Genomic DNA, 21,447 nt, shown 5'->3' with positions numbered 1-21,447 from the left:
CCATCCATCCATCATCCATCCATCCATCCATCATCCATCATCCATCCATCCATCCATCATCCATCATCCATCATCCATCCATCCATCCATCATCCATCCATCCATCATCCATCCATCATCCATCCATCATCCATCCATCCATCCATCCATCATCCATCATCCATCCATCCATCCATCATCCATCCATCCATCATCCATCCATCCATCCATCCATCCATCATCCATCCATCCATCCATCATCCATCATCCATCATCCATCCATCCATCCATCATCCATCCATCCATCATCCATCCATCCATCCATCCATCATCCATCATCCATCCATCATCCATCCATCCATCCATCCATCATCCATCCATCCATCCATCCATCATCCATCCATCCATCCATCCATCCATCCATCATCCATCCATCCATCCATCATCCATCCATCCATCCATCCATCATCCATCCTTCATCCATCCATCATCCATCCATCCATCATCCATCATCCATCCATCATCCATCCATCCATCATCCATCCATCCATCATCCATCCATCCATCCATCCATCATCCATCCATCATCCATCATCCATCCATCCATCCATCATCCATCCATCATCCATCAATCATCCATCCATCCATCCATCATCCATCCATCCATCCATCATCCATCCATCCATCCATCCATCCATCATCCATCCATCCATCCATCCATCCATCATCCATCCATCATCCATCATCCATCCATCATCCATCCATCCATCATCCATCCATCCATCCATCCATCATCCATCATCCATCCATCCATCCATCATCCATCCATCATCCATCCATCATCCATCCATCCATCATCCATCCATCCACCCATCATCCATCCATCCATCCATCATCCATCCATCCATCCATCCATCCATCATCCATCCATCATCCATCATCCATCCATCATCCATCCATCCATCATCCATCCATCCATCCATCCATCCATCCATCATCCATCCATCCATCCATCCATCCATCATCCATCCATCATCCATCATCCATCCATCATCCATCCATCCATCATCCATCCATCCATCCATCCATCATCCATCCATCCATCCATCCATCCATCATCCATCCATCCATCATCCATCCATCCATCCATCCATCATCCATCCATCCATCCATCCATCCATCCATCATCCATCCATCCATCCATCCATCCATCCATCATCCATCCATCATCCATCATCCATCCATCATCCATCCATCCATCCATCATCCATCCATCCATCCATCATCCATCCATCATCCATCATCCATCCATCCATCCATCATCCATCCATCATCCATCCATCATCCATCCATCCATCCATCCATCATCCATCATCCATCCATCATCCATCCATCCATCATCCATCCATCCATCCATCCATCCATCCATCCATCCATCCATCATCCATCCATCATCCATTATCCATCCATCCATCCATCCATCCATCCATCATCCATCATCCATCATCCATCCATCTGACCATCTTGGACCCAGAACGTACACAGTACATGATAGTTACTTCTTGCACTTCTTATTTCCTCATTTGGTGAAAACTTTCACTTTCATTGGCTGAAGCAGGAGATTAAAGGCGTTTTAAATACTCCGACGTTGTGTCAAAGGGGACGAACTGTGGCCCGTTGGACCGCAGCACCACCTGTCGGAGCGCTGTGAGAACTTAGGGTACAAATAAACAACTTAAAGTTATTGTGTTTCACCACGACTTTTTCTTCCTCTTCAGACACCAACATTCGGTGTTGATCCTCATGAGTTTCCTTCGTCTTCCAGCCGAAGCACTGATGCTCACAGCGGGTGAAAGACTTCATCTGGTTAAACATTTGGCCGAACTGATGGCCATCTGTTGCCTGATCATTGACCCAATCCTCAATGATGAAATGTCTCAAGTGAAATGAAAATAAAACACACGAGTTAAATCATAACTGTTAAAAAGTGAAGGTCTCACTTGTGCTGCTGCCATATGGAGATAATCTTGCCTTGGAGCAATAATAATATTGAGTATCTTTTAAAAGTATTACGTGAGAAATCTTTTCCCCATCTTGCCATCTGACACTGATGACTTTCACAGAGCCGTCTGTTCCCAGAGTAAGTGCTAAATCAGGCTGAGGGTGAAAATTCAAGTGTGTCAGAGACAGAGTCCATCAGTGGACTGTTACTGTGCCCCTGAGCCAGGAAGATGTTTCTGTCCAAACCTACAGGAACGACACCACATTTTATCTGAGCTCTGAGAGAAGATTATTTCTGTAATCTCTGCTGTTAGGGCTACATTTTAAAGGCCACAGGTCCACACTTCCTCCAAGTAACTGACACCTAAATGTTAGATTTTCACAAGGAAAGAAAATGGACGACAAATTGGAATTATTGTTACTTTATTAAAGTGTTTTTAACAACTTTCTGGGGTGGATTTTGCTCAAAGTATGGCAAACTAATGAGGTCAAAACTTTCCCTCGACTGTTTAACACATTCAGCTGGTCTTTTAGAAACAACTTCACCAACACTTCTATGTCCCATGATCCTTTGTGTTTTTGGGGTGTCTATGTCCCATGATCCTTTGTGTTTTTGGGGTATCTATGTCCCATGATCCTTTGTGTTTTTGGGGTATCTATGTCCCATGTTCCTTTGTGTTTTTGGGGTATCTATGTCCCTAACCCTAACCTAATGTGAAAGCAACTTAAAGACGTCAGCTAACTTTTACACCAGATAACAACACCAACAATAGTCAGCCTTTCATGACTCAGTGGTAGCTAACGTTAGCTGTCAACAGCTAACTGTGCTGTCATGACCTTTAACCTTTAGCATGCTAACTGAGGCCTGTAGAGTCTGAGATGTAGCTCTGGGCTTCTTCACCTTGGGGTGACCTTTAACCTTTAACATGCTAACTGAGGCCTGTAGAGTCTGAGATGTAGCTCTGGGCTTTTTCACCTTGGGGTGACCTTTAACCTTTAACATGCTAACTGAGGCCTGTAGAGTCTGAGATGTAGCTCTGGGCTTCTTCACCTTGGGGTGACCTTTAACATGCTAACTGAGGCCTGTAGAGTCTGAGATGTAGCTCTGGGCTTCTTCACCTTGGGGTGACCTTTAACCTTTAACATGCTAACTGAGGCCTGTAGAGTCTGAGATGTAGCTCTGGGCTTTTTCACCTTGGGGTGACCTTTAACCTTTAACATGCTAACTGAGGCCTGTAGAGTCTGAGATGTAGCTCTGGGCTTCTTCACCTTGGGGTGACCTTTAACCTTTAACATGCTAACTGAGGCCTGTAGAGTCTGAGATGTAGCTCTTGGCTTCTTCACCTTGGGGTGACCTTTAACCTTTAACATGCTAACTGAGGCCTGTAGAGTCTGAGATGTAGCTCTGGGCTTTTTCACCTTGGGGTGACCTTTAACCTTTAACATGCTAACTGAGGCCTGTAGAGTCTGAGATGTAGCTCTGGGCTTCTTCACCTTGGGGTGACCTTTAACATGCTAACTGAGGCCTGTAGAGTCTGAGATGTAGCTCTGGGCTTTTTCACCTTGGGGTGACCTTTAACCTTTAGCATGCTAACTGAGGCCTGTAGAGTCTGAGATGTAGCTCTGGGCTTCTTCACCTTGGGGTGAACTTGCTGGGACGTCCACTCCTGGGAAGATTGACAGCTGTCCTGAATGTTTTCCACTTGTGAATAATCTTTCTCTCTGTAGAACGATGGACTCCAGATAGTCTGGAAATGGCCTTATAACCCTTCCCAGACTGATGGGCAGCAGCAGCTGCTTCTCTGAGATCATTGCTGGTGTCTTTCCTCCTTGGCATCGTGTTAACACACACCTGAATGCTCACATTAAATACTGAAGGAGGTGCTCTAACTGTATTGTTTTTCAAAAACAGTCCATATTTTCTAAAAAACCATAATAAATCCCAGTTTTCAGCTTGTATTTTCAGGTACATCTGGCCCCAAAACGTCTATAATCTGGTACATCTACTACAATTAACCATAATTATTGTAACTAAAACCATTTAGGAATCGGACTCTATCTAAAATAGATAGAAATATTACAATAATACAAGTAGCATCAGCACTGATGAATATGACCTGGTGTTATTCCAAAGAAACGCAGAGAAGAACTGGACAAAGACATGTTTAATTGACATAAGATCTGCGCCTGAAATCTACTTTAAATTCCATTTGATGCAGGATTTAATGAAAATATTTCAGAGGCTGAACAGAGATGAAGTTTCAGACCTTTCTGTCCACATCTGTACCTCCTGGTTTCAGCTCTTCCTCACTGAGTCTCTCAGAGAACACATGTCAGGAGACCTTTTGACCTTTAATATCCGCTGAGTTTATTTGCTGCCTCGCCCCCCCCCTCTGCACTCGCCTGCTCTGATGCGTATTAAATCAGATATGCTGAACGTAGGAATAACAGCGCCCCCCCGCCACCCTCCTTAACCCCCTGTGACCTCAGGTTAAATTGATTTAGACCCGAGTCTCCGATGTGTTTGCTATGACTGACCGGCCGGCTCAGCAGATTAATATACACCCCCCAACTCAGCCTGTTTTCTCCAGTGTTGTTTCACACTGACGGGTGACGACATCGATGTCAGGAAAGCAGGAACAGCAGCTCTTTGAGTCCAATTCAGAGGCAGATGCTGATCTGTGGGTCAAAGTGTGAGAGAAGCTTTGTTCTGACTGCAGATAAACTTTCCATCAGGAATCACAGCGGATTTGAAAACAAAACCTTTAGTTTTTTAAGCAAAACTTGGGTTGTTACAAAACAAAGAACGCTGGAGTTACAAAAGTCTGTGTAGATTCTCAGTGATCCAGGTCATCCTAATAAGGTAATCTGGAATTCTTTATTTCTTCCTTTAGCAGCAGCTAACGCTAACAGCTTTGCTAATGAAGATGACGTACACCAACTTCTAAGGAGTTACTGCTGTTCCTTTCTGAAAGATGAACATTATTGTTCCCACATTACTTTGTTAGCTGAAGCTAACGCTAACAGCTTAGCTAATGCAGATGACGTACACCACCTTCTAAGGAGTTACTGCTGCTCCTTTCTGAAAGATGAACATTATTGTTCCCACATTACTTTGTTAGCTGAAGCTAACGCTAACAGCTAATGCTAACAGCTTAGCTAATGAAGATGACGTACACCAACTTCTAAGAAGTTACTGCTGTTCCTTTCTGAAAGATGAACATTATTGTTCCCACATTACTTTGTTAGCTGAAGCTAACGCTAACAGCTAATGCTAACAGCTTAGCTAATGAAGATGACGTACACCAACTTCTAAGGAGTTCCTGCTGTTCCTTTCTGAAAGATGAACATTATTGTTCCCACATTACTTTGTTAGCTGAAGCTAACGCTAACAGCTTAGCTAATGAAGATGACGTACAGCAACTTCTAAGGAGTTACTGCTGTTCCTTTCTGAAAGATGAACATTATTGTTCCCACATTACTTTGTTAGCTGAAGCTAACGCTAATAGCTTAGCTAATGAAGATGACGTACACCAACTTCTAAGGAGTTACTGCTGTTCCTTTCTGAAAGATAAACATTATTGTTCCCACATTACTTTGTTAGCTGAAGCTTTCCAGCTGAACGGTTCCGTTCTGTAACTCAGACAACCTGCAGCTGTGTTTAAGGTGTGTTTCCAACACAACACCGGTCCTCTCCTCACTCTCGCTGTGCTAACGTTACATTATCGGCATGTTTCTGATAAAGATGGAGGTCTCCAGGTACAACTGTTTAATGAGGTTAATATATCCAAAATGTTTAAACGCAGTAATTAACGGAACACATGCATTACTACGAGTTACGCTGTGCACATCTCCGGCTTGGTCCATCACTGCTGATGAGAAAGCATTGTTTGCTAGCATCTGCTGCTAACTTACAGCTAACTGCCAACTTACAGCTACCTGCTAACTTACAGCTAACTGCTAACTTACAGCTAACTGCTAACTTACAGCTAACTCACAGCTAACTGCTAACTTCCAGCTAACTGCTAGCTTACAGCTAACTGCTAACCTGTTTCCCTCTGGGATCAGTAACTATCTGTATCTACAGAGCTGGAGTGTTTCTGACTGCAGGAACAGCTTCATTCTGTCTGTGTTTCTGCATTAAATCACAGCAGCTGTCCAGATGTTGATGACAGGTGACGGACAGAAACTAACCGAGAGCCGCCGTGCTTAAACCAGCAGGTATTTTAATCTAAGTCTGTCTCAATTGTCTCGATAAGATCTCAGAAAATTGTGTCAAAACTGTTACAAAATCGCCTTTAAACATTTGCATTGAACTTCAGACTCTGTTTTCATGCCCTCGTGGCATTATGAATCTCTGCAGTTCCTCTCTCTGGGCGTTGGATAACAGCTTCTGCACCCATATGTTCTCACTGGGAGTTAACAGCTGGGTCCATGCCCCCTCGGACACATGCATGGTGCTAAAAAAGATGACCTCAGGGAATGAAATGAATGTAATAAAGAGTTTGTCTGCTCCCTCCAGCCTGTTGACTGTGGTTCTCATCATTAAGAGCAGGCTCTGGAACACCTAACTTTGCATTGTCTCCTGCTGCTCAGCTGGAGTCATTTTTCATGGTGAAAGCTCCTCAGAGTTTGAGCTGCAGCTCCTCAGAGGACGCTTCGCTCTTTTTCAATTAAACATAAATGATGGCAGTGTTTGTTGCTCCATTAGCTGGCAGGGGACAGAATCCTGAATCCCGTGTTTGACACTAATAGTTTAACAATCTGCCCTCCGCCTCCGTCACCCATTGAGTGAAAGCAGCAGCCCCAAACGTTCCCATGCAGGGTGCCGCTGGGATGTAAATGTGCGGGTTTGTGTGTGTCTGCTGGCTGCAGGCCAAGTGAAATCTGTCAGTCTTTCAGAGGCTCATCAGCCTCTGTCCAGCAGGACAATGAGCTCGACACGGACTACCCTGCCGTCTCCGCCTGTCTGACAAACCGATGACACCGATTCATCCACACCCAGCAGGTCTGAGGCCGTTGGCTGTCCTCTGCGGGGAAACAGCAGCAGAGGAGCTCGGTTTCCATGCCTGTCTGGTCAGAAAATCAGAACGTTAACAGCTGATTGAGACTCATTTCCAGTCCGGACTTTGCTGTCTTCTTGCTTTTGCTTTGCTCCGAACCCAAAAGGTTCTCAAATTTACGCCATTTGTTTGTCCGTAGCCCTAAATTCAACCCGTGGACCTTCTCTCATGGTTTTCCTTTTCTGAGCCACAGACTCCTCTTGATGAAGGAGTCGGGTTGAACTCGGCTTACTCCAGACATGACGACAGAGCTTCGGTTTCTGAGTATAAAGTCCTCAGAGCTCAGAGTTAGATTTCTACAGAACATGAGGGCAAACAGATCGCTGCTACCATTAAAAAGGGCTTTGGGGGCTTTTATTCCACAGCTGATGACGCCCAAACAAACGGATCATTTTAAATGAGACACTTTGGATTCAGTGAGAAGCTGTTCGATTGCTCAGTTGATCATTCGCTCAATGGTGACTTTTTTAAGTAAAGTTCTTCTTCTGTGAACCTTTAATAAAGGAGCTGACTCACCGTTCTTTTGTTTTCTAAAAGTTTCTCTGCTTTATTTTTCCTCCTGAACAAACGTCAGTCGCAGCAAGAAGAAAGAGAAAGAAAATGTTTCCTGGACTTAAGCAAAGAGAAAACACAACAGCTTTCTGCAAAAAGTAAAAGGAAGAACGACTTTCACTTCCACAAAGAAAGAAAAAGAAAGTTTAACATCAGAAGAAACAACAAGAAGGAAATGAAAAATTCTGCAAACATTCAGGAGAAAAATATTTCACCAAATGCAACAAATAAAAAAAGACTTTAAAAAACAAAAACTACTGAAAATGATCATAAAAAACAGAGAAAACACAAAAAAAGGGTTTAAAAAGGTGCAGAAACGACAAATAAAGACTGAAAACAACAATCAGGACAAAACTAAATTTAAAATCTTTTTCACAAACCAAACATTTTAGAAAACAGGAAACAGAAACGTGTTAAAGAACTCAAAAAAGAGACAAAAGAACATAAAAAACAGCAAAACTCTGTAAAAGATTCAGAAAGTTTTCCTTTTGTTATCTTTCAGCTGATCAGCTTGTTGCTGTCGGCCAATCAGCAGGAAGGAGGCCACGAACCAATGGATGTGGGAGAAACTGAGTGGATAATCCTGCAGGTTCAGAAACCGTCCAGTAGGTGGCAGCGTAATCCCATCGCAGACACGGCTTATTCAAAGAATTCAGAGAGAAGATGGTGATTAAGCGTGTTTTTCTCATGCAAAAGGTCTCATTTAAGGCTGGCTGCATGAAAGAGTTCATTCAGGGATCCGTGGGATGAATATTTCATGTGTTCACTGCTGTTAAAGGAAGAAAAATGGGGCTCAGTTGTTATTTAATATCCTGAGCTGCAACACTAGGTTCCTGCTTTCACAGCAGCTCAGAGTCAGCAGTCATTGGGCTGCAGGGTGGAAGCAGTGATGGACCAATCTGAGGACTGGAAAAAGGAGGTTTTAGTGCCCAGAACTCACCTGGCAGCGAAAACTAACAAAGGTAGAGTGAGTTCAGAGAGCTCTGCAGGCTGGTGTTGCTCCACCTTCGGTTAGGGTGAGGGTTCCTGGTCATTCGGTGCCTTCATTCGCCTCTGAACTGGACCGATGGCGGTCGGCACCATGAACTGGGTCAGTAGGTGCAGAATATGGATGAGTTTCACAGCATTATGTGTGTTTGCACTCAGGACACAGCAGCCCGTCCCGTAACGCACCTTTAAAGGTTAATCGGACCTGAAACCAGTCAGAACCACTGTGAAACCAGTCAGAACCAATGTGAAACCAGTCAGAACCACTGTGAACCCAGTCAGAACCAATGTGAAACCAGTCAGAACCACTGAACCCAGTCAGAACCAATGTGAAACCAGTCAGAACCACTGAAACCAGTCAGAACCACTGTGAAACCAGTCAGAACCACTGTGAACCCAGTCAGAACCACTATGAACCCAGTCAGAACCACTGTGAACCCAGTCAGAGCCACTGTGAACCCAGTCAGAACCAATGTGAAACCAGTCAGAACCACTGTGAACCCAGTCAGAACCAATGTGAAACCAGTCAGAACCACTGTGAAACCAGTCAGAACCACTGAACCCAGTCAGAACCACTGTGAAACCAGTCAGAACCACTGTGAACCCGGTCAGAACCACTGTGAACCCAGTCAGAGCCACTGAACCCAGTCAGAACCACTGTGAACCCAGTCAGAACCACTGTGAAACCAGTCAGAACCACTGAACCCAGTCAGAACCACTGTGAACCCAGTCAGAACCACTGAACCACTGTGAACCCAGTCAGAACCAATGTGAAACCAGTCAGAACCACTGTGAAACCAGTCAGAGCCACTGAACCCAGTCAGAACCACTGTGAACCCAGTCAGAACCACTGTGAACCCAGTCAGAACCAATGTGAAACCAGTCAGAACCACTGTGAAACCAGTCAGAGCCACTGAACCCAGTCAGAACCAATGTGAAACCAGTCAGAACCACTGTGAAACCAGTCAGAGCCACTGAACCCAGTCAGAACCACTGTGAAACCAGTCAGAGCCACTGAACCCAGTCAGAACCACTGTGAACCCAGTCAGAACCACTGTGAACCCAGTCAGAGCCACTGTGAACTCAGTCAGAACCACTGTGAACCCAGTCAGAACCACTGTGAACCCGGTCAGAACCACTGTGAACCCAGTCAGAGCCACTGTGAACCCAGTCAGAACCCAGTCAGAACCCAGTCAGAGCCACTGAACCCAGTCAGAACCAATGTGAAACCAGTCAGAACCACTGTGAACCCAGTCAGAACCACTGTGAACCCGGTCAGAACCACTGTGAACCCAGTCAGAGCCACTGTGAACCCAGTCAGAACCCAGTCAGAACCTAGTCAGAACCACTGTGAACCCAGTCAGAACCACTGTGAACCCAGTCAGAACCACTGTGAACCCAGTCAGAGCCACTGAACCCAGTCAGAACCAATGTGAAACCAGTCAGAACCACTGTGAACCCAGTCAGAACCAATGTGAACCCAGTCAGAACCACTGTGAACCCGGTCAGAACCACTGTGAACCCAGTCAGAACCACTGTGAACCCGGTCAGAACCACTGTGAACCCAGTCAGAACCACTGTGAACCCAGTCAGAACCACTGTGAACCCGGTCAGAACCACTGTGAAACCAGTCAGAACCACTGTGAACCCAGTCAGAGCCACTGTGAACCCGGTCAGAACCACTGTGAAACCAGTCAGAACCACTGTGAACCCAGTCAGAACCACTGTGAACCCGGTCAGAACCACTGTGAACCCAGTCAGAGCCACTGTGAACCCGGTCAGAACCACTGTGAAACCAGTCAGAACCACTGTGAACCCAGTCAGAGCCACTGTGAACCCAGTCAGAACCACTGTGAACCCAGTCAGAACCACACTTCATCGCTCTCTGTTCCTCATTCCTCACCAAACGTCACGGATTCCCTTTCTGAAAACATCTTTAATAAGAACCCTAACCCCTGTGTTTCAGACCAAAACGATGAGATGCAATTCAAGGCTTCGCCTCGGCTGAAACTGCCTGAAAGTAAGAAGGAGTGAGAATAAGAAGCATCGTGTAGAGATTGTTTTAAAGACCTTTTAAAGGTTCTGTTGCACCGTGTCTTGGATCATCTCCCCTCTGCAGGGCGGCTCCTGTTCATGATGAAGTTTATACTTATCAGTAGGTTGTCTGGCACCAGATGAGCAGGTGTTAGAGCCGTAATCTCACCCTGCAATGGTTCTGCACCTTGGACTGTTTCTCTGATAATCCACAGTGGAGCTGCCAGGCCTGCTGGGTTACAGATCACCCTGCAGTCAAAAGCCTTTCTCCTTGCTCGAGTGTCCTTGAGTCCTCGACCTGCACAATCTGCTCTGTATGAGAGCATCGGCCCCTCAGAACAGTGAAAACGTCGTTTCCTGGGGGAACACAAAGCCTCTGCGGCCCCTGAGCGACTCTGGGATAAGTCTCTTTGTGCGCGGCGCCCGCTGCAGACGGGAGTGTGCTTTGCTCTGGAGAACGTCCGTTCTCAGGCCCGACCACATGAGCACTTGTCTCAGACGACTGGATGCACGTGGCCCTCTCCAAAACCCGGTGACATGCCAACAATGCATGTCAGCGTGGCCGCCGAGGACCCGCGGCTCCACGCTGGGCCGAGGCGAGGGAAAGTCACACTCAAGTGATCTGAGAGGAGATGAATGTCAAGTGCAGAGTGGGATCCCCTCGCGGAGGTCCCGTCACATCTGAGCGGTCCCGGCGGCTGCTGCTCCGGTTCTCAGTGCTCTCAGCGCTGGAGTTCTGTGGGTTTCCACCTGTTTGAGCTGCATCTCACATCCTCAGCTGCTCAGAGGTCAGAGGTCAGACCGAGGCCTCAGAGACGGAAACCAGGCGAGCCGACAACTTTGTGCAGCTCACATGAAACACGGTTATTTTCTCTGCAGAAGCTGCAAGACATGAGCGAACTGTGGTGCCCAGAGGCTGCAAAAAGCACATTTAAAGGAATAAAACTGAGATTTAACAAGATACAACATGAAGAAGCTCAAAGAAGCAAGAAGAAAGAGAAAGAAAATGTTTCCTGGACTTAAGCAAAGAGAAAACTCAACAGCATTCTGCAAAAAGAAAAAGGATGAACAACTTTCACTTCCACAAAGAAAGAAAAGGAACTAAAGTTTAACATCAGAAGAAACAACAAGAAGGAAATGAAAAATTCTGCAAACATGCAGGAGAAAAATATTTCACCAAATGCAAACTTTACAAAACAAACTACCAACCAAAAACTACTGAAAATGATCATAAAAAACACAAAAAAAGGTTTAAAAACGTGCAGAAAATCTTTTTCACAAACCAAACATTTTGGAAAATAAGAAACAGAAACGTGTTAAAGAACTCAAAAAAGAGACAAAAGAACATAAAAAACAGCAAAACTCTCTGTAAAAGTTTTCCTTTTGTTATATTTTTGTGTTTTGGGGATTCCTGGTTCGTCCTAAATGTTTGGTGCTGTTGGGTTTTCCCTTCAGGGCCACCGTAGGACACAGAAAGAGAGACTCATTGGTGAATCCTCCCACAGGTTGGGTGCTAAAAGCAGGCTCCCAGGATGATATTTCTGCCGCTGTGCGGACTCGCCTCTCCATGCTGGGCCTGATTCTGTCACACAGGGAAGTGCAGTAATTGCTGCATTGTGTTTTAATTAGATGTGTGCACAGAGCCTTCATTCAGCCGGCGCCGCGCTCAGAAGCCCTTCAATCAGCAGCCATTTTGTCCGGACACAAACCTCGGCTGTTTGACAGGAGAAGTGGGGACGCCGCCGCGGCTCACCGCCTTTGTGCCGCACGGTGGGCCGCCGGTGGTGAGGACCCGGCTGTGAATGGGGGGCAGAGGGAGGGAAGGGAAGCAGATTAGAGCCCAGGGATGGATTTGGCCTCTTTGTGCTGAGGCTGTTGGGAATCAGGGGGTTTGCAGCAGCGGGCTGCTTCCGCTCGGCCATTGTGACGTCTGTGGGGGGGTTTAAAGGGGGGGGGGGGGGGCACGGCTAAAGCCTGATTTATAATCACTGGGTTTCCCCGACTTCACTCCAGAATCACTGGATGTTAACTGATGGGAGTTCGGTTTCCTCAAAAGTCCAGTTTGGGTAATGGGGGGCCAGAGAAGGTGTCCAGTGAACAGGAAACCATTCATTCCCATAGAAGGTGTCCAGTGAACAGGAAACCATTCATTCCCATAGAAGGTGTCCAGTGAACAGGAAACCATTCATTCCCATAGAAGGTGTCCAGTGAACAGGAAACCATTCATTCCCATAGAAGGTGTCCAGTGAACAGGAAACCATTCATTCCCATAGAAGGTGTCCGGGTGAACAGGAAACCATTCATTCCCATAGAAGGTGTCCAGGTGAACAGGAAACCATTCATTCCCATAGAAGGTGCCCAGTGAACAGGAAACCATTCATTCCCAGAGAAGGTGTCCAGTGAACAGGAAACCATTCATTCCCATAGGTGTCCAGTGAACAGGAAACCATTCATTCCCATAGGTGTCCAGGTGAACAGGAAACCATTAATTCCCATAGAAGGTGTCCAGGTGAACAGGAAACCATTCATTCCCATAGAAGGTGTCCAGTGAACAGGAAACCATTCATTCCCATAGAAGATGTCCAGTGAACAGGAAACCATTCATTCCCATAGAAGGTGTCCAGTGAACAGGGAACCATTCATTCCCATAGAAGGTGTCCAGTGAACAGGAAACCATTCATTCCCATAGAAGGTGTCCAGTGAACAGGAAACCATTCATTCCCAGAGAAGGTGTCCAGTGAACAGGAAACCATTCATTCCCATAGAAGGTGTCCAGCTGAACAGCAAACCATTCATTCCCATAGGTGTCCAGGTGAACAGGAAACCATTAATTCCCGGAGAAGGTGTCCAGTGAACAGGAAACCATTCATTCCCATAGGTGTCCAGGTGAACAGGAAACCATTAATTCCCATAGAAGGTGTCCAGTGAACAGGGAACCATTCATTCCCATAGAAGGTGTCCAGTGAACAGGAAACCATTCATTCCCATAGAAGGTGTCCAGTGAACAGGAAACCATTCATTCCCAGAGAAGGTGTCCAGTGAACAGGAAACCATTCATTCCCATAGGTGTCCAGTGAACAGGAAACCATTCATTCCAATAGAAGGTGTCCAGTGAACAGGAAACCATTCATTCCCAGAGAAGGTGTCCAGTGAACAGGAAACCATTAATTCCAATAGAAGGTGTCCAGTGAACAGGAAACCATTAATTCCCAGAGAAGGTGTCCAGTGAACAGGAAACCATTCATTCCCATAGAAGGTGTCCAGTGAACAGGGAACCATTCATTCCCATAGAAGGTGTCCAGTGAACAGGAAACCATTCATTCCCATAGAAGGTGTCCAGTGAACAGGGAACCATTCATTCCCATAGAAGGTGTCCAGTGAACAGGAAACCATTCATTCCCATAGAAGGTGTCCAGTGAACAGGAAACCATTCATTCCCATAGAAGGTGTCCAGTGAACAGGAAACCATTCATTCCCAGAGAAGGTGTCCAGTGAACAGGAAACCATTCATTCCCATAGAAGGTGTCCAGTGAACAGGAAACCATTCATTCCCATAGAAGGTGTCCAGTGAACAGGAAACCATTCATTCCCAGAGAAGGTGTCCAGTGAACAGGAAACCATTCATTCCCATAGAAGGTGTCCAGTGAACAGGAAACCATTCATTCCCAGCGAAGGTGTCCAGTGAAGCAGAAAACCATTCATTCCCATAGGTGTCCAGTGAACAGGAAACCCTTCATTCCCATAGGTGTCCAGTGAACAGGAAACCATTCATTCCCATAGAAGGTGTCCAGTGAACAGGAAACCATTCATTCCCATAGAAGGTGTCCAGTGAACAGGAAACCATTCATTCCCAGAGAAGGTGTCCAGTGAACAGGAAACCATTCATTCCCATAGAAGGTGTCCAGTGAACAGGAAACCATTCATTCCCAGAGAAGGTGTCCAGTGAACAGGAAACCATTCATTCCCATAGAAGGTGTCCAGTGAACAGGAAACCATTCATTCCCAGAGAAGGTGTCCAGGTGAACAGGAAACCATTCATTCCCATAGAAGGTGTCCAGTGAACAGGAAACCATTCATTCCCATAGAAGGTGTCCAGTGAACAGGAAACCATTCATTCCCATAGAAGGTGTCCAGGTGAACAGGAAACCATTCATTCCCATAGAAGGTGTCCAGTGAACAGGAAACCATTAATTCCCATAGAAGGTGTCCAGTGAACAGGAAACCATTCATTCCCATAGGTGTCCAGTGAACAGGAAACCATTCATTCCCATAGAAGGTGTCCAGTGAACAGGAAACCATTCATTCCCGGAGAAGGTGTCCAGTGAACAGGAAACCATTCATTCCCATAGAAGGTGTCCAGTGAACAGGAAACCATTCATTCCCAGAGAAGGTGTCCAGGTGAATAGGAAACCATTCATTCCCAGAGAAGGTGTCCAGTGAACAGGAAACCATTCATTCCCAGAGAAGGTGTCCAGTGAACAGGAAACCATTCATTCCCAGAGAAGGTGTCCAGTGAACAGGAAATCATTCATTCCCAGAGAAGGTGTCCAGGTGAATAGGAAACCATTCATTCCCAGAGAAGGTGTCCAGTGAACAGGAAACCATTCATTCCTAGAGAAGGTGTCCAGTGAACAGGAAACCATTCATTCCCAGAGAAGGTGTCCAGTGAACAGGAAACCATTCATTCCCATAGAAGGTGTCCAGTGAACAGGAAACCATTCATTCCCATAGGTGTCCAGTGAACAGGAAACCATTCATTCCCATAGAAGGTGTCCAGTGAACAGGAAACCATTCATTCCCAGAGAAGGTGTCCAGTGAACAGGAAACCATTCATTCCCATAGAAGGTGTCCAGTGAACAGGAAACCATTCATTCCCATATAAGGTGTCCAGTGAACAGGAAACCATTCATTCCCATAGAAGGTGTCCAGTGAACAGGAAACCATTCATTCCCATAGAAGGTGTCCAGTGAACAGGAAACCATTCATTCCCATAGGTGTCCAGTGAACAGGAAACCATTCATTCCCATTGAAGGTGTCCAGTGAACAGGAAACCATTCATTCCCGGAGAAGGTGTCCAGTGAACAGGAAACCATTCATTCCCATAGGTGTCCAGTGAACAGGAAACCATTCATTCCCATAGAAGGTGTCCAGTGAACAGGAAACCATTCATTCCCATAGAAGGTGTCCAGTGAACAGGAAACCATTCATTCCCATAGAAGGTGTCCAGTGAACAGGAAACCATTCATTCCCATAGAAGGTGTCCAGTGAACAGGAAACCATTCATTCCCAGAGAAGGTGTCCAGTGAACAGGAAACCATTCATTCCCAGAGAAGGTGTCCAGTGAACAGGAAACCATTCATTCCCATAGGTGTCCAGTGAACAGGAAACCATTCATTCCAATAGAAGGTGTCCAGTGAACAGGAAACCATTCATTCCCAGAGAAGGTGTCCAGTGAACAGGAAACCATTAATTCCAATAGAAGGTGTCCAGTGAACAGGAAACCATTAATTCCCAGAGAAGGTGTCCAGTGAACAGGAAACCATTCATTCCCATAGAAGGTGTCCAGTGAACAGGGAACCATTCATTCCCATAGAAGGTGTCCAGTGAACAGGAAACCATTCATTCCCATAGAAGGTGTCCAGTGAACAGGGAACCATTCATTCCCATAGAAGGTGTCCAGTGAACAGGAAACCATTCATTCCCATAGAAGGTGTCCAGTGAACAGGAAACCATTCATTCCCATAGAAGGTGTCCAGTGAACAGGAAACCATTCATTCCCAGAGAAGGTGTCCAGTGAACAGGAAACCATTCATTCCCATAGAAGGTGTCCAGTGAACAGGAAACCATTCATTCCCATAGAAGGTGTCCAGTGAACAGGAAACCATTCATTCCCAGAGAAGGTGTCCAGTGAACAGGAAACCATTCATTCCCATAGAAGGTGTCCAGTGAACAGGAAACCATTCATTCCCAGCGAAGGTGTCCAGTGAAGCAGAAAACCATTCATTCCCATAGGTGTCCAGTGAACAGGAAACCCTTCATTCCCATAGGTGTCCAGTGAACAGGAAACCATTCATTCCCATAGAAGGTGTCCAGTGAACAGGAAACCATTCATTCCCATAGAAGGTGTCCAGTGAACAGGAAACCATTCATTCCCAGAGAAGGTGTCCAGTGAACAGGAAACCATTCATTCCCATAGAAGGTGTCCAGTGAACAGGAAACCATTCATTCCCAGAGAAGGTGTCCAGTGAACAGGAAACCATTCATTCCCATAGAAGGTGTCCAGTGAACAGGAAACCATTCATTCCCAGAGAAGGTGTCCAGGTGAACAGGAAACCATTCATTCCCATAGAAGGTGTCCAGTGAACAGGAAACCATTCATTCCCATAGAAGGTGTCCAGTGAACAGGAAACCATTCATTCCCATAGAAGGTGTCCAGGTGAACAGGAAACCATTCATTCCCATAGAAGGTGTCCAGTGAACAGGAAACCATTCATTCCCATAGAAGGTGTCCAGTGAACAGGAAACCATTCATTCCCATAGGTGTCCAGTGAACAGGAAACCATTCATTCCCATAGAAGGTGTCCAGTGAACAGGAAACCATTCATTCCCGGAGAAGGTGTCCAGTGAACAGGAAACCATTCATTCCCATAGAAGGTGTCCAGTGAACAGGAAACCATTCATTCCCAGAGAAGGTGTCCAGGTGAATAGGAAACCATTCATTCCCAGAGAAGGTGTCCAGTGAACAGGAAACCATTCATTCCCAGAGAAGGTGTCCAGTGAACAGGAAACCATTCATTCCCAGAGAAGGTGTCCAGTGAACAGGAAATCATTCATTCCCAGAGAAGGTGTCCAGGTGAATAGGAAACCATTCATTCCCAGAGAAGGTGTCCAGTGAACAGGAAACCATTCATTCCTAGAGAAGGTGTCCAGTGAACAGGAAACCATTCATTCCCAGAGAAGGTGTCCAGTGAACAGGAAACCATTCATTCCCATAGAAGGTGTCCAGTGAACAGGAAACCATTCATTCCCATAGGTGTCCAGTGAACAGGAAACCATTCATTCCCATAGAAGGTGTCCAGTGAACAGGAAACCATTCATTCCCAGAGAAGGTGTCCAGTGAACAGGAAACCATTCATTCCCATAGAAGGTGTCCAGTGAACAGGAAACCATTCATTCCCATATAAGGTGTCCAGTGAACAGGAAACCATTCATTCCCATAGAAGGTGTCCAGTGAACAGGAAACCATTCATTCCCATAGAAGGTGTCCAGTGAACAGGAAACCATTCATTCCCATAGGTGTCCAGTGAACAGGAAACCATTCATTCCCATTGAAGGTGTCCAGTGAACAGGAAACCATTCATTCCCGGAGAAGGTGTCCAGTGAACAGGAAACCATTCATTCCCATAGAAGGTGTCCAGTGAACAGGAAACCATTCATTCCCATAGAAGGTGTCCAGTGAACAGGAAACCATTCATTCCCATAGAAGGTGTCCAGTGAACAGGAAACCATTCATTCCCATAGAAGGTGTCCAGTGAACAGGAAACCATTCATTCCCATAGAAGGTGTCCAGTGAACAGGAAACCATTCATTCCCAGAGAAGGTGTCCAGTGAACAGGAAACCATTCATTCCCATAGAAGGTGTCCAGTGAACAGGAAACCATTCATTCCCATAGAAGGTGTCCAGTGAACAGGAAACCATTCATTCCCATAGAAGGTGTCCAGTGAACAGGAAACCATTCATTCCCATAGAAGGTGTCCAGTGAACAGGAAACCATTCATTCCCATAGAAGGTGTCCAGTGAACAGGAAACCATTCATTCCCATAGAAGGTGTCCAGTGAACAGGAAACCATTCATTCCCGAAGAAGGTGTCCAGTGAACAGGAAACCATTCATTCCCATAGAAGGTGTCCAGGTGAACAGGAAACCATTCATTCCCATAGAAGGTGTCCAGGTGAACAGGAAACCATTCATTCCTATAGAAGGTGTCCAGTGAACAGGAAACCATTCATTCCCATAGAAGGTGTCCAGTGAACAGGAAACCATTCATTCCCATAGAAGGTGTCCAGTGAACAGGAAACCATTCATTCCCATAGAAGGTGTCCAGTGAACAGGAAACCATTCATTCCCATAGAAGGTGTCCAGGTGAACAGGAAACCATTCATTCCCATAGAAGGTGTCCAGTGAACAGGAAACCATTCATTCCCATAGGTGTCCAGTGAACAGGAAACCATTCATTCCCGGAGAAGGTGTCCAGTGAACAGGAAACCATTCATTCCCATAGAAGGTGTCCAGTGAACAGGAAACCATTCATTCCTATAGAAGGTGTCCAGTGAACAGGAAACCATTCATTCCCATAGAAGGTGTCCAGTGAACAGGAAACCATTCATTCCCATAGAAGGTGTCCAGTGAACAGGAAACCATTCATTCCCAGAGAAGGTGTCCAGGTGAACAGGAAACCATTCATTCCCAGAGAAGGTGTCCAGGTGAACAGGAAACCATTCATTCCCATAGAAGGTGTCCAGTGAACAGGAAACCATTCATTCCCATAGAAGGTGTCCAGGTGAACAGGAAACCATTCATTCCCATAGAAGGTGTCCAGGTGAACAGGAAACCATTCATTCCCATAGAAGGTGTCCAGGTGAACAGGAAACCATTCATTCCCATAGAAGGTGTCCAGTGAACAGGAAACCATTCATTCCCAGAGAAGGTGTCCAGTGAACAGGAAACCATTCATTCCCATAGAAGGTGTCCAGTGAACAGGAAACCATTCATTCCCATAGAAGGTGTCCAGTGAACAGGAAACCATTCATTCCCATAGAAGGTGTCCAGTGAACAGGAAACCATTCATTCCCATAGAAGGTGTCCAGTGAACAGGAAACCATTCATTCCCATAGAAGGTGTCCAGGTGAACAGGAAACCATTAATTCCCGGAGAAGGTGTCCAGTGAACAGGAAACCATTAATTCCCGGAGAAGGTGTCCAGTGAACAGGAAACCATTCATTCCCATAGAAGGTGTCCAGGTGAACAGGAAACCATTCATTCCCATAGGTGTCCAGTGAACAGGAAACCATTCATTCCCATAGAAGGTGTCCAGTGAACAGGAAACCATTCATTCCCATAGAAGGTGTCCAGTGAACAGGAAACCATTCATTCCCAGAGAAGGTGTCCAGTGAACAGGAAACCATTCATTCCCATAGAAGGTGTCCAGTGAACAGGAAACCATTCATTCCCAGAGAAGGTGTCCAGTGAACAGGAAACCATTCATTCCCAGAGAAGGTGTCCAGTGAACAGGAAACCATTCATTCCCATAGAAGGTGTCCAGTGAACAGGAAACCATTCATTCCCATAGGTGTCCAGTGAACAGGAAACCATTCATTCCCATAGAAGGTGTCCAGTGAACAGGAAACCATTCATTCCCAGAGAAGGTGTCCAGTGAACAGGAAACCATTCATTCCCATAGAAGGTGTCCAGTGAACAGGAAACCATTCATTCCCATATAAGGTGTCCAGTGAACAGGAAACCATTCATTCCCATAGAAGGTGTCCAGTGAACAGGAAACCATTCATTCCCATAGAAGGTGTCCAGTGAACAGGAAACCATTCATTCCCATAGGTGTCCAGTGAACAGGAAACCATTCATTCCCATTGAAGGTGTCCAGTGAACAGGAAACCATTCATTCCCGGAGAAGGTGTCCAGTGAACAGGAAACCATTCATTCCCATAGAAGGTGTCCAGTGAACAGGAAACCATTCATTCCCATAGAAGGTGTCCAGTGAACAGGAAACCATTCATTCCCATAGAAGGTGTCCAGTGAACAGGAAACCATTCATTCCCATAGAAGGTGTCCAGTGAACAGGAAACCATTCATTCCCATAGAAGGTGTCCAGTGAACAGGAAACCATTCATTCCCATAGAAGGTGTCCAGTGAACAGGAAACCATTCATTCCCAGAGAAGGTGTCCAGTGAACAGGAAACCATTCATTCCCATAGAAGGTGTCCAGTGAACAGGAAACCATTCATTCCCATAGAAGGTGTCCAGTGAACAGGAAACCATTCATTCCCATAGAAGGTGTCCAGTGAACAGGAAACCATTCATTCCCATAGAAGGTGTCCAGTGAACAGGAAACCATTCATTCCCATAGAAGGTGTCCAGTGAACAGGAAACCATTCATTCCCGAAGAAGGTGTCCAGTGAACAGGAAACCATTCATTCCCATAGAAGGTGTCCAGGTGAACAGGAAACCATTCATTCCCATAGAAGGTGTCCAGGTGAACAGGAAACCATTCATTCCTATAGAAGGTGTCCAGTGAACAGGAAACCATTCATTCCCATAGAAGGTGTCCAGTGAACAGGAAACCATTCATTCCCATAGAAGGTGTCCAGTGAACAGGAAACCATTCATTCCCATAGAAGGTGTCCAGTGAACAGGAAACCATTCATTCCCATAGAAGGTGTCCAGGTGAACAGGAAACCATTCATTCCCATAGAAGGTGTCCAGTGAACAGGAAACCATTCATTCCCATAGGTGTCCAGTGAACAGGAAACCATTCATTCCCGGAGAAGGTGTCCAGTGAACAGGAAACCATTCATTCCCATAGAAGGTGTCCAGTGAACAGGAAACCATTCATTCCTATAGAAGGTGTCCAGTGAACAGGAAACCATTCATTCCCATAGAAGGTGTCCAGTGAACAGGAAACCATTCATTCCCATAGAAGGTGTCCAGTGAACAGGAAACCATTCATTCCCAGAGAAGGTGTCCAGGTGAACAGGAAACCATTCATTCCCAGAGAAGGTGTCCAGGTGAACAGGAAACCATTCATTCCCATAGAAGG

Source organism: Leuresthes tenuis, unplaced genomic scaffold (assembly GCF_036924035.1).
Source record: "Leuresthes tenuis unplaced genomic scaffold, fLeuTen1.0.hap1 SCAF_1, whole genome shotgun sequence".
NCBI lineage: Eukaryota > Metazoa > Chordata > Actinopteri > Atheriniformes > Atherinopsidae > Leuresthes > Leuresthes tenuis.
Note: the sequence above shows the minus strand (reverse complement) of the source record.